The sequence below is a fragment of the Mya arenaria genome, chromosome 5 (genome assembly GCF_026914265.1).
Source record: "Mya arenaria isolate MELC-2E11 chromosome 5, ASM2691426v1".
In the NCBI taxonomy this organism is placed as follows: Eukaryota; Metazoa; Mollusca; class Bivalvia; order Myida; family Myidae; genus Mya; species Mya arenaria.
This window is the reverse complement of record NC_069126.1, coordinates 38338299-38357861: the sequence shown is the minus strand read 5'-3', so window position 1 is coordinate 38357861 and position 19563 is coordinate 38338299. Positions and strand designations below refer to the sequence as shown.

The following is a 19563-nucleotide window of genomic DNA, read 5'->3' as shown; positions in this document are numbered from 1 at the left end:
TAGCATGTCGGAAACTGAGAAAAAAGCTGTTGAGTTTCATACTGGACTTGTCTTAAAACTCCCTGGTAGTGAGAGCATAAGAAGTAAAGGGGTGTCTAAGAATCTTGGACTACAAGAGATGTTTGTCAAACATTATGCCCCTCCTGAGCGCCATGTTGTCAGGATAATATGGACAATTGAATGAAATATGCATGGACCAAAATGACAGCTGATTTGTCACTGACATTGGATGCCGTTGAGGCAGTTGTAAGATTATGACCATTCAAAGTGTGAGGATAGAGTGTGTTATGAACATGACCTTCAACTCTATAACCTCAAAATCCATAGGAGTCATCAGCTGGTCACCAAAAATCTTATTGTCAAGTTTGAGGGCCATGGGCATTGACAAGTTATCACACAGACAAGCATTTTTCGTTCAAGGTCACTGTGACCTTGACCTTTGATCTTATGACCCCTTAAATCATAAGGGGTCATCTACAGGTCAGACACAACTCCAAGTCAGGTTTGAGGGCCATGGATGCAGGCATTGTCGAGTTATCACTCGAAACATTTTCACATTCAAGGTCACTGTGAACTTGACCTTTGACCCAATGACTCCTAAAATCATTAAAGGTCATCTCCTGGTCAGGCACAACTTCCATGTCAAGTTTGATGATAATAGGTTCAGGCATTGTTGAGATATCACTGGGAGAAGATTTGTTAACTTTTTTGCGTTAAAGGTTACTGTGACAGTGACCTTGGCCTGATGACCCCCACTGTCAAGAGGGGTCATACTGGTCAGGCCCAACCTTCATGTCAAGTTTGAGGGCCATGGGTGCAGGCATTGTCAAGTAATCACTCGGACAACCTTTTACCATTCAAGGTCACTGTGACCTTGACCTTTGGCCCAATGACCCCCAAAATCAAAAGGGGCAATCTATTGGTCAGGCCCAATCTCCAAGTCAAGTTTGAGGGCCATTGGTGCAGGTATTGTTTAGTTATCACACGGACAACCTTTTACCATTCAAGGTCACTGTGGCCTTGACCTTTGGCCCGATGACCCCCAAAAGCAATATGGGTCATCTACTGGTCAGGCCCAACCTCCAAGTCAAGTTTGAGGGCCATGGGTGCAGGCCTTGTCTAGTTATCACACAGACAACCTTTTACCATTCAAGGTCACTGTGACCTTGACCTTTGGCCCGATAATCCCCCAAAACAATAGGGCTCATCTACTGGTTAGGCCCAACTTCCATATCAAGTTTGATTACCATAGGTCTAGGCATTGTTGAGTTATCACTCAGACAAGCTTTAAAATTATTTTACCATTAAAGGTCACTTTGACCTTGACCTTTGACCCGATGAGCCCTAAAATCAATAGGGGTCATCTACTGGTCAGGCCCAACCTTCATGTCAAGTTTGATGACCATACGTCCAGGAATTGTTGAGTTATCACACAGCTTTGGTCAACCGATGGACTGACGAACTGACCGACCGATCTACTGACTGACATGTGCAAAGCAATATACCCCTCTTCTTCAAAGGGGCATAATAAAATACCTATTTCACAGCATTCAGCTCGAAATGTGACCTCAATCATAAAAGTGATAACTTATAATCCATGTAGACATTATACAAATTACAGTACATTCAATGAGTTAGACCCACTTTCCTCACTCTGAGGAATAATGTTAATAAATGCAGGTTTCCTCCAAGGGCATTAGTGTTTTCCTCACTGAGAACACTTCGAGTTCCTCCACATTGCTCATTGACTGCCTAGTTAAACGTGAATAGTAGCGTCAAAAATCATCCGTTTTTATGACCCCGCAGCGGAATTCTGCATCAGCAGAAATAAGTAAAAATAATTATTTCTTGTTGATAAGACATTTGTTTTTTGGACGGTGCCCCTCAGGGCACTGTCCTAAGTAGGCTATTCTTCCGTCGAAAATACAGACCAATTTACTCATTTAGCTTACAACAAACGGCGATGGAAATAGTTCGGTATTTGATGTTTTCAATACGAAGATGGATTTTATTGTTGGTGCAGAATTTCAAATAATATGTAAACAAAAGTATGAAAGGTATCAAACTAAGAACTATCTTGACTGCATATGCAGCTTGAAACGCATAAACAGAGTGATATATCAATGCACAAATACGACTTCTGTAAATCACTAACTCGCTACGTTACATTTTCGTTAATATCATCCAAATCACCTTACATTTAAATATATCCTTACGCCAGACGCAGTAGTTGTAACTAAAAATGTTTCGAACTGAATGCTGAAGTACATGGTTGCTAAACAGAATTAATTCAATACTTTGAAATAACGAAATATTTTAAACTATATATCATACTGTAGACTCTTTAAGTAGAAAATGTGTTAATGACCTGACACAAAATGACCCAGTTTATTCAAGATGGCAGACGAATCAACACATGTCCACGTAATTTCCGATGTCAAGTGGGATTTAAGGCATCAAATTGGAGTTTAACAATGGATTGTTAGTTTAGAAGGTGAATTAAGAATAATTAACTGAAAAACATCATCACCTTGTGGTCATATTGGCTGAATTTAACGCAATACCAATAATGACTGAAATACATCTGGTGAAAGGTCATGGTCACCCACTATTAATAGTAAAATTGCGGTACAACACGGACATACGAACTTAGTGAAAATCCAAACAACAATAATGAGGGTTCCAATTCAACTTTTTTTGATACTCGCAAATTTTTGCTATTGCTAAAATTTTCAACTCGCAAAACCAGGCACTCACTTGTATTTTTTTAAAGCAAACCTTTGTGTTTGCAAGGAAAAAGTATATATTCATAATTGTATGAAAAACAATGGTTTAAGGTATAGTGTAATTTGTTTTAATGAATGATCATGTTATTGTACATTAAACAATATCATCATATATGTAACACTGACATTACGTACTGAGGAAGTCTTGATTAGGCCAGTATTGGTATGTGTGAAATATTTTGAAAACGTTCCTTTCGCCATTTGTTTTGAGGGTCAATATAATGTTCAACTCGCTCTTCCACATCGAAACAGTGGACGGATTATTTCATTTTGGCTTCTTTGTTTGGAACTGGTTTATCATTGCCATCAGCTGTCGGCAGTTTTAAAATCAACATGCGTAAAAAACTTATCTTTTTGCTTTTCATCATTATACAGACTGTGATTATCGCTAAATACCGCCCTGTCAAAAAAGGAAAATTAAAAATGGAAACGAAAAACTAGTCTACAAAAATATATAGTAACGGAACCTGCCACATAGTAACGAGTACCTGCATAACCTTAATCTACGTCATCAATTTCTTTGTGATTATTGGAAAATGAAGGTAGGCATTTCTAAAATTCGTTTTATATCTATTGTGCAGGAATTGATCACCAATTATGTTCATATCTATTTCGAAGATTGCATATTTTCTGCAAATTTTGAACTCGCAAAATTTTGCGAGTGTCTTTAAATTCAACTCGCATTTTTCAATTTTGACTCGCATTTTGAGAGTGTGTGAGTGCTAAATTCGAACCCTGAATAAAGTTGTTTTGCTTTGTGCCATTAGAAGATGTTAATAATAGTTGCAAATATTGATGTGAAAAATAATGATAATAACTGAAAACAACTCGCAATCTGCGTCACAGTTGTCATCTTTGTGCATAAAACATATAGGTCAAGATTTGAACATGTCAAGTATTAACCAAAAGTATGTGCGTTCAGGGTAATTTTTTAGAATTGTGATATTAATATTGTTGCCTTAATGCCATGTTGATCTGATTCATACCACAGTAAAATATTTTCTTCAACTGTAACACTTAAATATTGAACACTGCATTGTTAAATAGAAACACAAAAGTAACACATAAATTATCTTTAGCCAATATCATTGTCTAATCACACAAGTGTGTCTAATTACACAAGTGTTTCATTAAGCACTTATTCCAATCAGCTTCTGTCAACAAAGCATCTACAGGATTTGCCATATCAAAAATCGTAAAAAATCTTTCAATGTACAATTATTTGAACTAAATATACTTAGTGCTTGAAATGTCATTATTGGCTAGGAAAACAAGTTGGATGTGGACATGATGAGTCACCAAAATAAAAATTGTCAAAGACCCTGAAGGGGCTGTTTATTTGGACTACCGTAAATGACTGGGTATAAGACGATAGGGGGTATTAGACGCAGGGAAAAAAATCTGTGAAAAGTCCAAGAAAAAAACTTTTAATCTATGTTTTTGGTTAAAAGACGCATAGAAAAGATGTCAAATCGTCTGGCATTTTCGGCCACCATGTTTGTTGACAGTGACAAACAAGAGGGCCATGATGGCCCTGTATCGCTCACCTGTAGACCGCAGATGACCCAATATCGAACTTGACCTAGATTTTATAGAGATGATCATTCTGACCAAGTTGCATTGAGATTAGGCTAAAATTGTGACCTCTATCGTGTTCACAAGGTTTTTGTACTAATTGACCTAGTGACCTAGTTATTGACCGTGAATGACCCAATATCAAACTTGACCTACATTTTATAGCGATGATCATTCTGACCAAGTTGCATTGAGATTAGGCTAAAATTGTGACCTCTATTGTGTTCACAAGGTTTTTCAACTAATTGACCTAGTGACCTAGTTATTGACCACGGATGACCCAATATCGAACTTGACCTAAATTTTATAGAGATGATCATTCTGACCAAGTTGCATTGAGATTAGGCTAAAATTGTGACCTCTAATGTGTTCACAAGGTATTTCTACTAATTGACCTACTGACCTAGTTTTTGACCCCAGATGACCCAATATCGAACTTGACCTAGATTTCAAAGAGATGATCAGTCTGACCAAGTTTCATAAAGATTAGGTCAAAATTGTGACCTCTGTTGTGTTCACAAGGTTTTTGTACTAATTGACCTAGTGACCTAGTTATTGACTGCGGATGACCCAATATCGAACTTGACCTAGATTTTATAGAGATGATTATTCTGACCAACTTGCATTGAGATTAGGCTAAAATTGTGACCTCTATTGTGTTCACAAGGTTTTTGTACTAATTGACCTAGTGACCTAGTTGTTGACCGCGGATGACCCAATATCGAACTTGACCTACATTTTATAGAGATGATCATTCTGACCAAGTTGCATTGAGATTAGGCTAAAATTGTGACCTCTATTGTGTTCACAAGGTTTTTCTACTAATTGACCTAGTGACCTAATTATTGACCGCGGATGACCCAATATCGAACTTGACCTAGATTTTATAGAGATGACCATTCTGACCAAGTTGCATTGAGATTAGGCTAAAATTGTGACCTCTATTGTGTTCACAAGGTTTTTCTACTAATTGACCTAGTGACCTAGTTTTTGACCCCAGATGACCCAATATCGAACTTGACCTAGATTTTATAGAGATGATCAGTCTGACCAAGTTTCATAAAGATTAGGTCAAAATTGTGACCTCTATTGTGTTCACAAGCAATTGTGAACGGACGGACGGACGGACGGACGACGGACGAAGAGTGATCACAAAAGCTCACCTTGTCACTACGTGACAGGTGAGCTAAAAAATAAAATTTCGTGAAAATGGCGACGGTTATCTTTAAAACCATACAATGATAAACTGTTGAGAATGAAAAGTTTAGTTATGCAAAAGCCTTATATTGTACGGGTTTGTTCTCAAAATGTCAACACCTACAGAAAAGAATAAAGTACCGTAATTCACCTAAAACTTCGGACACCCATAATTATTTAAATAATTTATTTTGCGTACCTAATTTTCGGACACCCAAAGGACATCAATCATAACTTTCACAGACGAAGATTATTGATTTTATCTTTACAATGCCTGGCTAGACAATGCCTGGCTAGATTACCTAACCGTGTACACCACTGTGACAAGTTAATTAGTTACTACCCCATCCTAAACGATTTATTGCCTGTTGACATGGACCTATAGGTCCGTGCTGTTGAAAAGGAAGTGTGATATATTTATTGAAGGATTAAAGAAACAACAAGGGCAATCAAGGGATTAAGAAAACATAAACATGACATGTTTGTAAAACGATCTGCCAATAAACTTTCAAACTTGTACCACACTTATAGTCTGTAAGAAGCAATAATCGTACAGTTATACATTAATCCTGCATAGCAATGCCCATGCTCTCCACGAGATCCTCGTGGGTATAATTGTAAGTTATGTGACGTCACACAGCGTGACTCTTTGATCTAAAGCCGATAGAATGTGTTTATTCAATTCAATGCATGTATAAAATGGTGTTTTAAATAACTTGATGAAGGATTTACACTTATAGGCGTAATAAATAAGTTAATGACCATTGATAAACAGGTTAAAAGAAGTCGAGTTCACACCTTCTTGTACAACTGACAAAAAATATTTTGACAGTGCCCAACTTTGATTTTATATATGCAAGTTTAATTATTGTTCAATTCAATTTATTATTCAAAATAATATTGAATAACTTTAATCAAAAAATATTTTTGTTTAAATTATAAACGTCTTACGATATACCGTATCCCGATCTTCAACAGCCGTTTTAACTCATATATACTCGATTGATATGACGCGAGTAACATCCCTTTCTACATAAATCTAAACAAACTCTAGGCTTGAAATCTACCTCAGAAAAAAAGTTAAAAAAATTGTTACTGGGTATTATACGCAGGCATTTTTTTGCATCGAAATCTGAGGGAAAAAAGGGCGTCTAATACCCAGTCATTTACGGTAGTCAAGTATTAAAATTCTCAACAAGATAAAGTTACTATAAATGATCCTAGCATTAGGACATGGAGCTCGCCCAGCTGTATTATCTGGACGGTGCTAATTTAAGGCCCAGCCTTAAATGCCTAGATTTGAAATCTGCTACTTTATTGTCTATCATTGACTCTAAGACATCTTTCAGGTCAGTGTAATTTACAGTATTTTCTTGTGTGTTAAAATTAACAATTGAAAAAGATAATGCATAACCCAATTGAACATCCAGGGGATATCAATACTGTATACATGTACAGTAAAAACCCTATATGCGACCACTCCGTTTTTACGACCAACCCGCTAATAAGACCGATTTTTTTCAGACCCGATCTTTTTCCTCTATAATCCAATGGTCGTAAACCCCGAAAAAACGGGCACTCCATTATTCAGTAATACGACCACTTTATCCAGTCCCCTTTAGTTAATCCCACGTTAAATTGAGCTGATAATGTGACCGTTAATGCAACCGCAGGCAATTTCTTGATAGGTACTATACATGTTTGTGTTCACACCTCGATTGACACGCAATACAAAGAAGTTTACAGCACGTGTCCCGGTATAAGGATAATCACTGACCATTATACGACAACAAGTAGCCGCTTGCTTTTCCACAGAACACAAGATTAGAGTGAAAAACACAGAAGCGTTTGATAATTGATGGGGCTTTGATTGATTTAATGCTTTCGATTGGATTTTCGGGGAAACATGTGAAAATATAATTACAGGACATTGAAACTTTGTTGTTTTAATACATGTTAGTCTTTGAAAAATTTATGATGTATATTAATAAATGACATAACTTTTTTTATTTATTTTCTCTGCTTGAATAGTATTCACTATAGCCCTATATTACCAATACCCAGTAATACCTGTACATGTAGAAATGTAATGAATTTCACCACTTGACAATTCACTATTCTAATCAGCACAAGCTCAATAATCAGACCCAGGACCCCGCTATTAAGACCATTTTCTCAAAGTCCTGTCCCATGGGTGGTCTGAATAGAGGGGTTATACTGTATATAGTTTAGGCCAAAAAAAAAAACCCCTGTCTTTCCGGTAACGGGACCAAGCCTATTTTATCCTCGCTGACCATTATCTTTTTTTAGGCATAAAAGTAAAAAATCAAAAATTAAATAATCGTCAATATTTTCGTTGTTTGTCTCTGTTCTTGGAGAATAAACTTTCATTCCTGATTGTGTATTTATACCGAGACGCTTTGTCAACAGGGAAACAAAATGGTGGAGTTCGGCGATCCCTGTCCGATATCTTCAAATTGGCAAATGCATGTTTATGGTCCAAACCGGTTTGATCACAGAAGACACATTTTGCTGTCTTCATAATGAAAATATTTAGGACATAGTTTGCAGTGTTATTTATCCATGTCCAAAATACAACTTACTTTTTTTACATTTTGCGTATATCATGCAGGTTTCTTACGAGTAGGCTTTGCGAATTCATGCAGGCTTATCAGCGAGGTTCACATTTCATTAATCGTTACATAAATTTATCCGCAGTTAATTATCAATGGTTATTTATTTCGCCTAATTTAAGTCCCATCAACTAAAATCCAAACAAAAACCTGCGAAAGTTATAACAACACATTTATAGGAATGTGTCAGCTGCAGATCAAACGGTACAATTTGTGATGTACATACTTCAGAGCATGAACGGTAACAAGATCAAAGGCGCGTAGTTATGGTTTGTATTTAAAACGCTCGGTCGGATAGCGTATGATACCATTTGATTACCAGGATTTCGTCCAGGCTGGTAAGAAAATACCATACGATCGAATTATAATAATCAATAATCGTTGTCTGGGAATCTTAAAACAATGACTGCATGTGAATGAAACTTTGATTGTTACGAGAATAATGATAAATTATAAATAATGAAATAAGATATGTAAAATAAATCCATATCCACGTTTACTTGTTCTTTTATTAACCTACCTCCACATAAGAAAGCTCACTCAAGCAAATTAACAAATTTAGTTGATAAATGACTGTTTCACTAGAACATCATCATATAATTGTAGAAATTGAAGTGCTGGATTTGTTCTAAAAACCAACCACGTCTTATAAAGGAGTATTGTATACAAAAACAAGAGCTGTCACAGTATGTGACGAATGTCAGTACATGAAAAATTGATCTTGCCCATGTCGTGTCAAATACATATGGCAAGTTATTTTAAATTGCCTCTAAACATACACAAGAGCTGTCACAGTATGTGACGAATGCCCCCGAATGTGACATTGACCTACGAACAAGGTCAGTACATGAAAAGTTGATCTTGCCTTTACGTGTCAAATACATATGGCAAGTTATTTTAAATTGCCTCTGAACATAAAAATATACCACCCATACTTGACAACCTACACTGTTATGTCCTTATAAGCAGCATTCCATTGTGAATAAACACTAAGTGTGACTTTGACCTTAGAGGTAGGGACATGGGTCTTGCACGTGACATGCCATCTTGGTATGTCGGACACATGTGGCAAGTCATTTTAAAATCTGCCCATACAAGAGAAAGTTACAGCCCGGACACGACAACCTATACTCTATGTCCTTATATATGCAGCATTCCATTGTGAATCAACACCTAAGTGTGACCTTGACCTTAGAGGTAGGGACACAGGTCTTGCATGCGACATGTCGTCTTGGTATGTGGAACACATGTGGCAAGTTATTTTAAAATCTGTCCATACAAGGGAGAGTTACAGCCCGGACACGACAACCTATACTCTACGTCCTTATATGCAGCACTCTGTTGTGAATAAACACCTAAGTGTGACCTTGACCTAAGAGGTAGGGGCACGGGTCTTGCACACGGCAAGTCGTCTTGGTATGTGGAACACATGTGGCAAGTCATTTTAAAATCTGTCCATACAAGGGAAAGTCACAGCCCAGACATGACAACTTATACTCAATGTCCTTATATGCAGCACTCCAATGTGAATAAACACTAAGTGTGACCTTGACCTTAGAGGTAGGGACACAGGTCTTGCACGCGACACGTCACCTTGGTATGTGGAACACATGTGGCAAGTTATTTTAAAATCTGTCCATACAAGGGAAAGTTACAGCCCAGACACGACAACCTATACTCTATGTCCTTATATGCAGCACTCCATTGTGAATAAACACTTAAGTGTGACCTTGACCTAAGAGGTAGGGACACGGGTCTTGCACGGGACAGGTCGTCTTGGTATGTGGAACACATGTGGCAAGTAATTTTAAAATCTGTCCATACAAGGGAAAGTTACAGCCCGGACACGACAACCTATACGCTATGTCCTTATATGCAGCACTCCATTGTGAATAAACACTAAGAGTGACCTTGACCTTAGAGGTAGGGACACGGGTCTTGCATGCGACACGTCATCTTGGTATGTGGAACACATGTGGTGAGTTATTTTAAAATCTGTCCATACAAGGGAAAGTTACAGCCGGGACATGACAACCTATTCACTATGGCTTTATATGCAGCACTCCATTGTGAATAAAAACTTCAGTGTGACCTTGACCTAAGAGGTAGGGACACGGGTCTTGCACGGGACAGGTCGTCTTGGTATGTGGAACACATGTGGCAAGTAATTTTAAAATCTGTCCATACAAGGGAAAGTTACAGCCCGGACACGACAACCTACACGCTGTGTCCTTATATGCAGCACTCCATTGTGAATAAACACTAAGAGTGACCTTGACCTTAGAGGTAGGGACACGGGTCTTGCATGCGACACGTCATCTTGGTATGTGGAACACATGTGGTGAGTCATTTTAAAATCTGTCCATACAAGGGAAAGTTACAGCCCGGACACGACAACCTATACTCTTATGTCCTTATATGCAGCACTCCATTGTGAATAAACACTAAGTGTGACCTTAACCTAAGAGGTAGGGACACGGGTCTTGCACGGGACAGGTCGTCTTGGTATGTGGAACACATGTGGCAAGTAATTTTAAAATCTGTCCATACAAGGGAAAGTTACAGCCCGGACACGACAACCTACACGCTGTGTCCTTATATGCAGCACTCCATTGTGAATAAACACTAAGTGTGACCTTGACCTTAGAGGTAGGGACACGGGTCTTGCATGCGACACGTCATCTTGGTATGTGGAACACATGTGGCGAGTTATTTTAAAATCTGTCCATACAAGGGAAAGTTACAGCCGGCACATGACAACCTTTTCACTATGGCTTTATATGCAGCACTCCATTGTGAATAAAAACTTCAGTGTGACCTTGACCTAAGAGGTAGGGACACGGGTCTTGCACGGGACAGGTCGTCTTGGTATGTGGAACACATGTGGCAAGTAATTTTAAAATCTGTCCATACAAGGGAAAGTTACAGCCCGGACACGACAACCTACACGCTGTGTCCTTATATGCAGCACTCCATTGTGAATAAACACTAAGAGTGACCTTGACCTTAGAGGTAGGGACACGGGTCTTGCATGCGACACGTCATCTTGGTATGTGGAACACATGTGGTGAGTCATTTTAAAATCTGTCCATACAAGGGAAAGTTACAGCCCGGACACGACAACCTATACTCTTATGTCCTTATATGCAGCACTCCATTGTGAATAAACACTAAGTGTGACCTTAACCTAAGAGGTAGGGACACGGGTCTTGCACGGGACAGGTCGTCTTGGTATGTGGAACACATGTGGCAAGTAATTTTAAAATCTGTCCATACAAGGGAAAGTTACAGCCCGGACACGACAACCTACACGCTGTGTCCTTATATGCAGCACTCCATTGTGAATAAACACTAAGTGTGACCTTGACCTTAGAGGTAGGGACACGGGTCTTGCATGCGACACGTCATCTTGGTATGTGGAACACATGTGGCGAGTTATTTTAAAATCTGTCCATACAAGGGAAAGTTACAGCCGGCACATGACAACCTTTTCACTATGGCTTTATATGCAGCACTCCATTGTGAATAAAAACTTCAGTGTGACCTTGACCTAAGAGGTAGGGACACGGGTCTTGCACGGGACAGGTCGTCTTGGTATGTGGAACACATGTGGCAAGTCATTTTAAAATCTGTCCATACAAGGGAAAGTTACAGCCCGGACACGACAACTTATACTCTTATGTCCTTATATGCAGCACTCCATTGTGAATAAACACAAAGTGTGACCTTAACCTAAGAGGTAGGGACACGGGTCTTGCACGGGACAGGTCGTCTTGGTACGTGGAACACATGTGGCAAGTTATTTTTAAATCTGTCTATACAAGGGAAAGTTACAGCCCGGACACGACAACCTATACTCTATGTCCTATATGCAGCACTCCATTGTGAATAAACACTGAGTGTGACCTTGACCTTAGAGGTACAACAATAAAAACTATAGCGCACAATTTCCAAGATGGCGGAAGCTGGCAGTTTGTGCTTATGATGTCAACTGAAATATGTTACATTGTTTTGTGATATCACAATGCATATAATATGCCATGATGAAAATAAACTTGAAATTTGCTTATTATCATCATCTAAGCGCGTGTAAGGAAAATGACAGCCTTTTACGAAAGTGGATTTAGTTTGAAGACTGATACACTGTTGTTCATGAAATCAGTGCGTTTGTCATTTTGTGATATTTCGGAACGGAATTGTATTTTCTTTATACCAAAGCATAAAATTTCTTAAATATTTCTGTGTGTAGACCGGTTTACACTGGGATACACTGATAATTAGAATTTGCTGTACAGTTTCTGACAGTGACAACAGAAAAAGACGAGAATGTGACATTGGATTTGGCTTGTTTGTCTAAAGACAATAAAGATATACCAGCATATCACATACCATTTTAATGGGCATTGGCTCCTCTTTTCATGTCACCCATTTTAAAATGGATTGTTTGTATGTTGATTAAGAAACTATAAAAAATAAACTCTACTTTGAAATCTGGTAAGTTTGAGTTACTTACCTTGTTTCTTTTCTTGTATCTCAAAGACATTAATTTTTTTCATTTGTTGTTTATCTCAATATATGAACCCAAAATGATATTAATAAACATGTTAGACACAAACAATATGCCAGATGCCTTATGTTTTGCTAGTGCGAGTTTCAGTGACTATTAAAAGCACTACTAAAGTATAGATGCTCATATTAAAATCATGCATATATAATAATTTATGTGTAATTTTTATCTAACCGTGCAGTGTTAAATACTGTGGAGTTATAGTTAAAGAATATATTTACATTGGTGTAAATCAGTTGACTTGTGGCGTTTAGGGAGTAAAATAAATATCCAAATGTTAAAAAAAGTTCCTTAAATGTGCATTATGCACCAGATTATGCACCAGTGCCCCTGAGGTCCTTGGGTATATAGGGGATAATGTGAGAAATGGGCCGTGTTTTTACCTTCCTTGTGGCCCCACAGTGCCTAGTGAATGCGGTGGTTTTGTTTTTGCGCCGAAAATGGTGGGGAAAGGGCCTTACCTCGAGGTGCGGGGGAATTTGGCAGGGATTTGACCAGTACTTTGTCTCCGCAGGGCGGGGATTTTACCCAGGATTGGCTGGACTGAAAGTCAAAGTCCCCGCTATTCCCCGGACCTGGGAGGAGGGGGCATGGTTACAATTGACTGGTGCATTACAGTGGCTGCTTGTGAAAATGACATCTTGTTTTGACTTTATTTTACAGATCTATAATATAACAGGCAGTATGGAGTACAAAACAATTGTGCCCAACTTCAAAACATACATTCTATAAATATTTCCGAAAAAAATACGGAAAATCCATCTTATTTTTATTTATTTTTTCGTCGCTCATTTTTGGACATCTTTTTCTTAATTTTATTCCCTCCTCCTGGCGCTTATTTTTGAAAAATTTCCCGTAAAACGAAAAATAAAAAAACTCTGGCCTTAATTGTAAGTTTTTTCGAACTACACATCAATGTACAAAGCTGTTATTCCCTTGTATATTTTGCTACTTACAATTTTGCTTTTTCAATGTATATGATTACCCTTTAAAGAAGTATGTGTGCCAACCACGTAAATTAATTTGTACAAGTCTGATTTGACAACTTTGAGAAATTCAAAAGAACTATGACTTTATCTGATTGAACGCTTTAGCACCCCTTCCCCTCCCCACCCCCTCACTCTACACACACTTAACTAGATTTTTCAAATTTCCTCTGCAGCTTGCAAGCAGTTTTAGTCTAAAGTTTAAGCTAGCCCATTAACCCTTTAGCACATAGACAAGTGGTCAGATTACACCTCCCAGTCAATAGCCATCTTACTGATAAGCAGTCCTTATCTGTATAGGTACTTTTCAGGATATTCAAACAAGAGCACCGCGAAACGGAGCATTATACGCCCGAAGAAGATTCGGCTTGAGGTCCTTTTAATGTAGTGATGATTTGTATAAAGTTATTTGAAAATCGCTTTATAAGTTACCAAGTTATGGCCCGGACACGGAATTGCTAACGGACGAGTAACAAAGATGTGGCCCGGACACAGAATTGCTAATGCCCCCCCATGGTGATTCTAGTCTTTGAGGTATGGACCTGGAAATTGCGCGCGACACATCCTTTTAATGTAGTGATGATTTGTATAAAGTTATTTGAAAATGGCTTTATTAGTTACCAAGTTATGGCCCAGACACGGAATTGCTAACGGACGAGTTACAAAGATGTGGCCCGGACACAGAATTGCTAACGCCCCCCCATGGTGATTCTAGTCTTTGAGTTATGGCCTGGACATGGAATTGCTAACGTCCCCCCCCCCATGGTGATTCTAGACTTTGAGGTATGGACCTGGAAATTGCATGTGACACATCCTTTAATGTAGTGATGATTTGTATAAAGTTATTTGAAAATCACTTTATTAGTAACAAAGATGTGGCCCAGACACAGAATTGCTAACGCCCCCCCATGGTGATTCTAGTCTTTGAGGTATGGACCTGGAAATTGTGCGCGACACATCCTTTTAATGTAATGATGCTTTGTATAAAGTTATTTGAAAATGACTTTATTAGTGACCAAGTTGTGGCCCGGACACGGATTTGCTAACGCACCCCCATGGTGATTCTAGTCTTTGAGGTATGGACCTGGAAATTGGGCGCGACACATCCTTTTAATGTAGTGATGATTTGTATAAAGTTATTTGAGAATCGCTTTATTAGTTACCAAGTTATGGCCCGGATATGGAATTGCTAACGGACGAGTAACAAAGATGTGGCCCGGACACAGAATTGCTAACGCCCCCCATTGGTGATTCTAGTCTTTGAGTTATGGCCTGGACATGGAATTGCTAACGTCCCCCCCATGGTGATTCTAGACTTTGAGGTATGGACCTGGAAATTGCATGTGACACATCCTTTTAATGTAGTGATGATTTGTATAAAGTTATTTGAAAATCACTTTATTAGTAACAAAGATGTGGCCCGGACACAGAATTGCTAACGCCCCCCCCCCCCAATGGTGATTCTAGTGTTTGAGGTATGGACCTGGAAATTGCGCGCGACACATCCTTTTAATGTAATGATGCTTTGTATAAAGTTATTTGAAAATGACTTTATTAGTGACCAAGTTGTGGCCCTGACACGGATTTGCTAACGCACCCCCATGGTGATTCTAGTCTTTGAGGTATGGACCTGGAAATTAGGCGCGACACATCCTTTTAATGTAGTGATGATTTGTATAAAGTTATTTGAAAATCGCTTTATTAGTAACCAAGTTATGGCCCGGAAACAGAATTGCTAATGCCCCCCCATGGTGATTCTAGTCTTTGAGGTATGGACCTGGAAATTGCGCGCGACACATCCTTTTAATGTAATGATGCTTTGTATAAAGTTATTTGAAAATGACTTTATTAGTGATAAAGTTGTAACGCCCCCCCATGGTGATTCTAGTCTTTGAGGTATGGACCTGGAAATTGCGCGCGACATATCCTTTTAATGTAATGATGCTTTGTATAAAGTTATTTGAAAATGACTTTATTAGTGACAAAGTTGTGGCCCGGACACGGAATTGCTAACGCACCCCCATGGTGATTCTAGTCTTTGAGGTATGGACCTGGAAATTGCGCGCGACACATCCTTTTAATGTAGTGATGATTTGTATAAAGTTATTTGAAAATCGCTTTATTAGTTACCAAGTTATGGCCCGGACACGGAATTGCTAAAAGACGGACAGACGGACGGACGGACAGACGGACAGACAGACGGACAGACGATGGAGGCCATAACATAATACGACCCTTCGGGCGTATAAAAATGAGCAAATGAATACAGCAGTATGACCTTAAAATCAATATTACTCCAAATAATTGTTTCCAAATCTTTTTTAATTGTGAATACATTTTTTATAGGTAATTAATTTATCTAATAAATGGTGTCAATGATGAAATATAAAATTCTTTTATTTCATCTGTGAATGCATTTCCAAGATGGAATTGTAACATTTCTTTGAAATGTCATAATTGCATTAAATCAAAGGGTAATAATATGCTGGGATCGATCTAAATTTTATTACCCCTATCATAAAAAAGACACATCTGGATTAAAAAGCCGACAATTGATGTTCTTGTGTATAATACAGAGAAATGTGGCAGGAATATCCGGTGTCATCCAGCTGAGAGATCCAGTCCAGAGTGTCTGTTTAACTTTATTACCCCCTCATAAAATTCTTTACAAAAAGAAAGCCATAAATGTTTTTCAAGTAATGAATAAAAAGATCTAAATCATCAAACGCTTGCACAAATGTTGTTTACTTGACCTATTTTACGACCGGAACCATGCTGGCCATCGAATCCATGCTGGCCATCGATTAGCTCAGCAAAAAATTTACTCATCATTTTCTCAGCTACTTATTGTTTCTATTGTTTGTAACACAAACTATTATCTACAAATAATTATTATCTTTATTGATTTCAATGGTAAATTAAACTGACATAATAATTTCATTGATTTACGCATCAATGTTTTGGGGGAAATTCCATACTGTACAGTACTGCCATTCCTCGAGGTTTTATTACGTCACAGTAGGATCTCACACCTGTGATTGGCAGTATAAATAATGACCTTCAAGTTTTAGCAGACCACATTTTCGAGGGAAAATCAATACACAAAAGGTTAATCTTCAGCTTTATAAACATCCCGGATATTGTTTACAAAAAGAAAGATGCAATATTGAAGTATTGAAATGACCCTATTGAAATATGCGGGAGATGCGTTTACATCCAGTAGTGTATAGGGTCGGCCAGATGCGTTTACATCTGCTAATGAGCTATGTCGGCCTATCTCGTATACATGCGCTAAAGGGTTAAACAGTGACCCCTTGTGATGTGAGCTGATTCTTTCAATGCTTAGAACATGGTTGTCAACATTCCCCTAAATGAAGCCCTAGTCCATCAGTGCTTTCAGCACTTTGATTTAGTGCCTATTCATGATGATTCCACTATGTATCTGAAATTTTCTTGGAATGGTCAATTATACAAGTTTATTTGTTTACCGTTTGGTTTGGCTATAATTTATAATGCGCCATTCCTGTTCACTAAGATTTTGAAGGCTATTTATGCCTGGTTCAGGAAACAGAGTGTCCGATATTTCTATTACACAGATGATTCATTGAATATGAACCAAGATAAGTTAATCTGCTCTAGAAATACAGAAATTATGACAGACACAATAGAATCCTTGGGGTTTGTTAAATAGAGAAAAGTCTGTTCTGAAACCATGCCAACAAATCCTCTTTTTGGTTTTATCCTGGATTCAGTAGAATTTAAAGTATATTTGACTGAACAAAAGATTCAAAAGATTTTGATAAAGGCCAAAATATTATTATCAGAAGGGGTTGTTGTCATTCGAGATTTGGCCTATTTTATTGGTCTATTAGTCAATGCCTTTTATGCTGTGTTTGAGGCAAAATTACACTTTAGAGATCTTGAACAAAACAAGATTAAAGGGTTAGAAAGATCAATGGATTTTGATAAAAAGGTTCAGTTGTCAGATTCTAGTATCTTGGAACTTAAGTGGTGGCTCAATAATGTAGAAACCAAACATGGGAAATTGATAAGACCTATGCCGATGCATTGTTTCTGGGTTATGGAGGTATTGATTTATCTAGTGAAACGCATACAAATGGTAGATGGGCATCTGAAGAAAAGCATAACAAATCGATAAATTACTTGGAATTGTTGGCAATATTTTATGCATTACAAGCATTGTATTATGATATACAAAATACGCATATAGAAATTCAGTCTGACAATACAACAGCAGTTTCTTATATATCTGAATTTGGGGGTATGGCTTCCTCTGATATGGATGTTTTAGCAAAGAGCATTTGGATGTGGTGCATAGAAAGGAATATTCATTTGTCAGCTACTCATTTACCTGGTAAAAGTAATACCGCAGCTCTGCCGCAGATTATTATTCAAGAAATTTTCCTCATCAACTGAGTGGATGCTAAAAATGGACATATTTGAAAGGATATGTTTGCATTTTTTCAGGCCTGACATTGATTTATTTGCCTCTCCATTAAACATAAGACTAAACAAGTTTGTTTCATGGTTTCCAGAACCTGGCGCTAGCTTTACTGATGCTTTCAGTGTCTCGAGGCAAACTATGTCACCATATGTTTTTCCCCCTTTTAATATTGTTGGGAAAGTGATAAACAAGATCATACAAGCTGAGGTAGATGAGTGTATCATAATATTTCCATTTTGGTGTGCGCAATCTTGGTTTACCATAATATTAGAATAATATTAGAAAACATGTGTTCTTTTCCTGTTAGGCTACCAAGACACTGGGACCTATTGACATTAGCGTACAACAGAGAGGAACATCCTTAAGGGAGGAAGCTTTGACTCATCGCAGCAACAGTATCAGGGAAGCACTCCATGGTGGAGGTCTTTCGGGAGAACTTGCTGATTTCATCATCAAGTCATGGTCAACTGGTACTAGGAAGCAATACCAACATGCCTGGAGGCAGTGGGGTATTTGGAACATATCAGGTGTAGCAGTGCCTTTCAGACGTCTGAAACAGTTGTCTTGACATATTTATTTTATTTGCATAAGAGTGGTAAATCTTACTCCGTTATTAATACACACAAGGCTATGTTGTTATGTACTTTACCATTTTTGGGGAATTCTTGGTGTAAAAATACAGATTTAATTCCAAGATTTATGAGAAGTGTTTTCATTAGTAAACCTCCGAAACCTCGATATATTGCTATGTGGGATGTGTCAATTGTGTTAAGATTTTTGGAGTCTTTGGGCAAGAACTCTGATCTTTCATTGAAAATTCTAACTTTTAAGACTGTTGCTTTAGTGGCTCTTGCGATAGCTCCTAGAGCTCAGACTTTAATATCATTGTGTTTGAATAATATGATTGTGGAAAAGGATGCTATAGTGTTTATGATTTCAGATATATTGAAGACTACTGCTCATGGTGATTCATTTTCAGTTAGGATTGAACATTTCAGAAATGAATCTTTATGCGCTATGCACACATTACTATATTGAAGCCACTAAGAAAGCGAGATTGTCAAATTCCCTCTTTATTTCTTATGTAACGTTTAAGAAGGTTACTACTAGTACCATAGCTAGATGGTTGAAATTGACTTTAAGTTTAGCAGGAATAGACACAGAAGTGTTCAAGGCACATTCATTTAGAGGTGCAGCTACTTCTGCTGCATTTAAAAGAGGTTGTTCATTGAAGTCTATTTTGAAAACTCCTAATTGGAAATCTGATAAGAACTTCAGAAAATTTTATTATAGACAGTCTTTAACCCTTTAGCACATTTACCGTATTATATCATGCATAGGACGCACTTTTTTA

The 19563-nt window shown here is 37.9% G+C and overlaps 1 protein-coding gene across 1 annotated transcript in view; it reads right to left on the bottom strand.

Moving 5' to 3' along the window:
- LOC128234618 (zinc transporter 9-like) overlaps positions 1 to 19563 on the bottom strand; it is a 308991-nt gene that overhangs the window by 211547 nt on the left and 77881 nt on the right. The gene's annotated exons all lie outside the window — the stretch shown is intronic.